Source organism: Mastomys coucha, unplaced genomic scaffold, assembly GCF_008632895.1.
Source record: "Mastomys coucha isolate ucsf_1 unplaced genomic scaffold, UCSF_Mcou_1 pScaffold22, whole genome shotgun sequence".
In the NCBI taxonomy this organism is placed as follows: Eukaryota; Metazoa; Chordata; class Mammalia; order Rodentia; family Muridae; genus Mastomys; species Mastomys coucha.
In genome coordinates, this window is record NW_022196905.1 from 95,742,186 (window position 1) to 95,748,222 (window position 6,037).

At 42.7% G+C, this 6,037-nt stretch overlaps 1 pseudogene; it reads right to left on the bottom strand.

The window, feature by feature from the left end:
* Positions 1-3,216: 3,216 nt before the first annotated feature.
* Positions 3,217-3,635, bottom strand: LOC116067984 (annotated as a pseudogene).
* Positions 3,636-6,037: the final 2,402 nt, after the last annotated feature.

Genomic DNA, 6,037 nt, shown 5'->3' on the forward strand with positions numbered 1-6,037 from the left:
GTAAGAAGAGGGCATTGGATCCCTGAGAACTGGAGTTATGAACAGCTGTGAGCACTATGTGGGTACTGGATACCAAATCCAGGTCCCTTCAAGAACAAGTGCTCATAACTGCTGAACCATCTCTCCAGGTCCCTTCACCTTAACTTTTGAGGCAGAGTCTCTTCACTGCACTTGGAGCTCACTGGCTGATTGGCTAGGATGTCTGGCCAGCTGTGAGGATATACATGTCTCTACCCGAAGCCTACAGAACCGAGCTTACAGACATACATTATCATACCTGCCTTCTGTGGGTGTTAATGATCTGAACTCAGATCTTCATGCTTATGTGGCAAGCACCTAGCACACTGAGCCATCCTCCCAGCCCAAAAGATAAACAATAACAAACTTATCCAGGTTAACAGAAGAAAAAGATAAGATCCAAACAGACAAAATCAGATATGAAAATCTGTCATGGCAAAAAAAAAAAAAAAAAAAAGATTGTTTTTGTACCCAGATGAAGCAGACATTGAGCAATAATCAAATAGCTTGGCAATGCAGATAGCTAGCACATCAGTTATAAATTTGAATCTGCTAATAGGAGCACAGGTTAGAACCCAGCAAGATGGAGTCAGCTGAAAAGTGACACATCAGATCAGTTTGACAGCTCTAAATTGACATCCAAGACACTTCCTCTTTCCCTTTTCTTCCACATTATCCATGGCGTGAATTGCCTTTACTCCCGGGTTTATCTCATGGTCCAGAGGGTTAGTAGGCTTCTATAGGTTACATCTGTGTCTCAGCAAGCGCGCATGAAGTTCACAAAAGCATACTGTACTGAGTGCCTCTGTGTGTCAGTCAATCTGACACAAGCTAGAGTTAACACAGAGAAAGGAGCCTCCCTTGAGGAAATGCCTCCATGAGACCCAGCTGTAAGGCATTTTCTCAATTAATGATCAAGGGTGAGAGGGCCCATTGTGGGTGGTGCCATGCCTGGGCTGTGGTCCTGGGTTCTAAAGAAAGCAAGCTGAGCAAGCCAGGGGAAGCAAGCCAGTAAGTAACATCCCTCCATGGCTTCTGCATCAGCTCCTGCCTCCAGGTTTCTGCCCTGTGTGAGTTCCTGTCCTGACTTCCTTTGGTGATAAACAGCAGTGTGGAAGTGTAAGCTGAATAAACTCTTTCCTCCCCAACTTGCTTCTTGGTTATGATGTGTGTGCAAGAATAGAAACTCTGACTAAGACATACACTCCAACTGTCAGTCCTAATCAGTATCTACTTCTATTAGTCACTACTTGGAATAAAATCAAAGTCCCATTAGTCAGGAAAAGGATGAGAATGAATCCCAGATACATGACTAATTGGTCTTGGGTACAGCACATAATCAAAATCAGAAAGGAACAGAACTGAAAAAGAAACCAGCCTCTTTGGAAATGATTTATATGGCTGGGCTTTGATTCTATTGATATTGACTGAGTAACTGACACACTTTCTTGGTTTTCCATGATCTGGAGGCACCACCCATGGGTGTGGTTAGCCCTGGGTAGAAAGTACTCAGAGCAGAGTTGGCTGCCATTTCCTTTACAGAGTTCTGCCCCACCCTCCTTCTGGTCCTTGAATCAAGGTTGGTTCTTTCTTTCTTCCTTTTTTTTTAAATGTTGGTGGGGGCGGTACTACTTAAAGTCTCCTTGCTTGCTTGCTTGCCTGCCTGCTGCTTCCTGCCTGCCTGCCTGCCTGTCTGCTGCCTGCCTGCTGCCTGCCTGCTTGCTTGCTTGTAAACATACTCTTTTCTCATGCAGTGCATCCTAATTATAGTTTCTTCTCTGTCTACTCCTCCCAGTTCCTCCCTTCCTTCCTTCCCTCAGGACCCAATCTCTTTCTGTCTCTCATTAAAAGAGAATGGGCTTCTAAGATGGAACAACCAAAAGTGACAAAATAAAATAGATGAAACAAAAACGTTCAAAAAAAAAAGTTAGACACAGCAATCCACAGGGAGAAAAGGGTCCCAAGAACAGGCACAGGAGTCAGAGGCCCATTCATTCTCACAGTTGGGAGCTAATAGCTGTCATGTATATGTAGAGAATGTCTCAGTCTTTGTGAAACCATATTCCCCTGCTTTATTGATTCAGAGGGCCAAGTAGGATTCCCTGGGCTCTAAGAGGAGGGATTTGATGGAGACCTCTAGTTTAGACTCTCTCTCTCCGTACAATGTCTGCCTGTGTGTGGATCTCTCTGTTTGTTCCTATCAGCTGCTGCAGGTAAGTCTGTCTGGTAATGATAAGTCCCTGATCATATTTGTCTTAAATCAGGCTCTTGAACTTATCTGAACTTTGGTCAAGGTTGCTGACATGTTGGAGTCAGAGCTGCTGTCAGCCAGGACTTCAGCACCAGGTAGAGCAAATCTCTCTGTCCTCTCCAGTATTTATCATGACGTGGGGTAGAGAGATGCTTTCCCCCTGTGCAATGTTCTTCATTGTGCTCTGGAGTTTTACATGAGGTTTGCCTCCTCTCTGAAACAATCCCTGGACAGTAACATGAGAAGTCTGAAACACAGAGACGACTCTTGGCTTGAAACAATCATCTGATTCAAAATGATTTTTTTAGTTTAAGTGACATATTTGTACCTGTTATGGAGTACAGTTTTAATTCAATCTGTGTATATGGCATATAATGGTAAAAATCCCACTCATTATGTTTCTGAAGCATCATCATTTTTGGTATCAGTAACTTTGATGGATGGTTAATTATTGTACAGTTTCTCTATTGCACTTTATAATATTAATATCATTTCCCACTCTTACTGCTTCTTGGTACCCATCCTAACTGGTCACCATCTTGCCTTTCTCTTCCTTATCTTCTACTAACCTCTAGTCTACTCTCCACTCCCGCATGACCAACATTTTTACTTCTATGAATAAATTAGAACATGAAATATTTGTTTTTCTGGGCCTAGCTTATTTCATGTTATGTAATATCCTTCATTTCTATCCCAAGATGCTGCAAATGACAGGATTTCATGGTTATTTTATAGCCAAATGACATTCTGTTATCTATATATACCACCCTGGTTGTGAGACATCCCTCTGTCTGTGAATATGTTGGTTGTTTTGATCTCTTGTTGTAGTAACAGTTACTGCAATGAGCATGTAAGTCTTATCATGTACCTTAGGATACACACCCAGAAGCACAATTACAGGATCACATTATATCTCCTCTTCATGTTTGTGTGTGTTTGTTTTGAAGCAGTTCTGCAACTTTATTTGACATTCAGCAGGTTAGTTCTCATCCACATTGACAGTCTGTAGATTTTTAAATGTTGTAACAGACACGTAAGGTACCAATGTGTAGAGCTTGTTTGGTGAATCCTCATCCTCATTACTTTTTCTGGACAAATGTATTCGGATGTGATATGGAACATTCCTTATTCCCTTGGCCCACATGGCTTTATTGAGCCTGGCATCAATACGAATATCTCAAGTCCCCATTTCCTTCATGGCAAACTTCCGAATTTCTCTGAGTGTCCGAGGAGCACACTTCTTGAAACCCACTCCATGGATGCACTTGTGAATGTTGATGGTCTATTCTCAGGTCACCACTCCGTTGATGGCAGAACGGCCCTTCTTCTTCTCACCACCCTTCTTTGTGGGAGCCATTCTGCCAGGCCCAAGTTGGGAAAGCTCCTCTTCAGTTTTTAAGAGAAATTCTTCTCTTTTAGATTGTGTTTATTTTAGTATTTCGTGTGTATGAGTGCTTGCCTACATGTGTGTCTCTAAAGGAAAGGCGTGCGGCTTGTGCCTTTGCTCTTGTTGCTAAGCTGACTTCACTCACTGCTGCTTCTGCTGATCCCTTTGCTAGAAACAGAATCAATGTTTTCAAGCTTCCAACAGTGACTGAGGGCCAGTGGCTCTCCAGGAATACTCCAGGTCTTTGGATAGATTGAAAGAGATGAGACACCTACCTTGCCTCAAGGACAGAGCAGAGACGTGCCTTTCCTGTTTTGACTTAAGCTAATTTAATAAGTTCTTTATGTCTCGTTCTCCTAGTGAACTTTAATGCACAACATTCCATTCATTTCACTGTTTTGAAATAGTTTGAAAGGATGTTAGGCATTCTTAGCTTGACTCAGATATTTGGTTACTTGGTCCTTAGTTGTTCTTGGTGCTTGGAGTGGGTTAGAGGTGTGGCCTTGCTGGAGGAGACATGTCAGTACTGGCGAGCTTGGTGGTTTCAAAGCTGTGTACCATTCCCACTTTGCTCTCTCTTGCTTCCTGCTTTAAGTTCAAGATGTGTGCTCTCCTCTGTTGTGCATATCATTTCCTGGTGGACTTTTGGAACTACAAGCCAAATAAACCCCACCTTCTACACACTGCCTCAGCCTTGGTGCTCTGTCCAGGCACAGGAACCTCAACCAAGACCTGAAGATCCTTCGTATTTCTGTGGCATCAGAATGACTACCAAAAACTTTTACAGAACCAAAAGTTAGGTCACCATAAGAAGACCAATTCGAGTCCTCTCAGGGGAGAAGTAGTGCATCTTATTTGCAATCAGGGCTGCGCTGGAACACTCATACCAGATGAGTTCAGGCATGATCTGACTTCCCACTTCATCAGAAAATAAGGCAAAGCTGGTGCAGAAGGATGAGTTCTCCCCTGCAGGGGCTCCAGCCCAGGACCTGGATATCTCATGGTGACTGTACAAAGGGCCCAATGTTTCCTGAAGCTCACATTTCCTCTATAGACCCAGATAGCCTATGTTAACCAGCCCATATTTCTCCTGCGTCACCAGGAAGCCTTGAACACCTGCGTTCTATCACTGGCTCCATATACTTAATATTTGCCTTGCCTTCTATGCTTGTTTCCCCATAACAAGGATACTAATCCCATCTTTTCTCCAAGCCATGTTGTGATGAGTCGCTTAATTGATGTTTATAACATATTTAATGAGCCAAAGATGAAAGACGCGGAAGATGGGTAAGGTGGTCCTTCCCTCTGACTCACCAGCCACCCTTATTAGCTATGCAGACTGAAAAGCCTGAAGCCACAAACATGATGGTTATGGGTGCACATTAGCTCAAAGATACACCCGTGAACCACACAAAATATAGATGCCGCATCTACCAATCCAGTTCTTGAATCTCCTTATCAGGACAGTAGGCTCTGTCAGTGTAATAAGCATTTGAAAGCCCTTAATATTAACAATGTAAGTTGGCTAGAAGGTCATGGCAAAGGTCAAAACATGGTGTCTTTGATGAACATATGAAGTTCTTTACACTTAAATATATAGGGGAAGAGTCATTCAACGGTGATATGAAACTCTACGAAAAGTGAAAGAAATTAAGTTTTGCTTTACTCTTGGGGTATTGAAACTACCAGAGTAACATGAATTTCATAAGAAATTTAAAACAACTAAATGGTCAGCTTGGTACCAAACGAAGAATGGAGTCCAAATGAAGTGGCCTGGGTTCTTTGTGCCCCATGATGAATCACACACTGCTGTAGGATTATCAACTGACCCATATACTGGTGTGTTCTCGACATATTTACTACCCCACCTCCTCCTTTGACACATTTATTTTTATATTCTGGGAAGACTCCCCAGCCAACTGATAAGGGAAACTGATGTGTTCCACTCCTCCCCTTGTTTAGAATTCTGAAGAAACCTCCCTTGAACTCCAAGTCATTTCTTCCTTAAATCCCTTGGCTTTGTCTGGTTCTCGTATGGCATCTCTTGTGCACGGCCCCATAGCTTTACTGCATATCAACTTAACCTCTCGGGCATTTCATTGCAAGCACTGGCCTCACAATGCCTAATCACAGGGTAAACATGGTACTAATCTTTATGGAAGTTTCAGTGATATATTCCATAAGACTTAGAAATGAGAGCTAGGAGTTAGCTCAGTGGGTAAGAGCCCTTGTCACATAAATTTAATCCCCAGAACCCATGTGAAAAGTCAATGAAGTGGCAAAAACTTATACTGGAGGGTCTCTTTATCATAGTGTACTGGAAGGTGAAGACACAGAATTTACTGGAAACTCAAAACAAACAAACAAACAAAGCCTGGCAG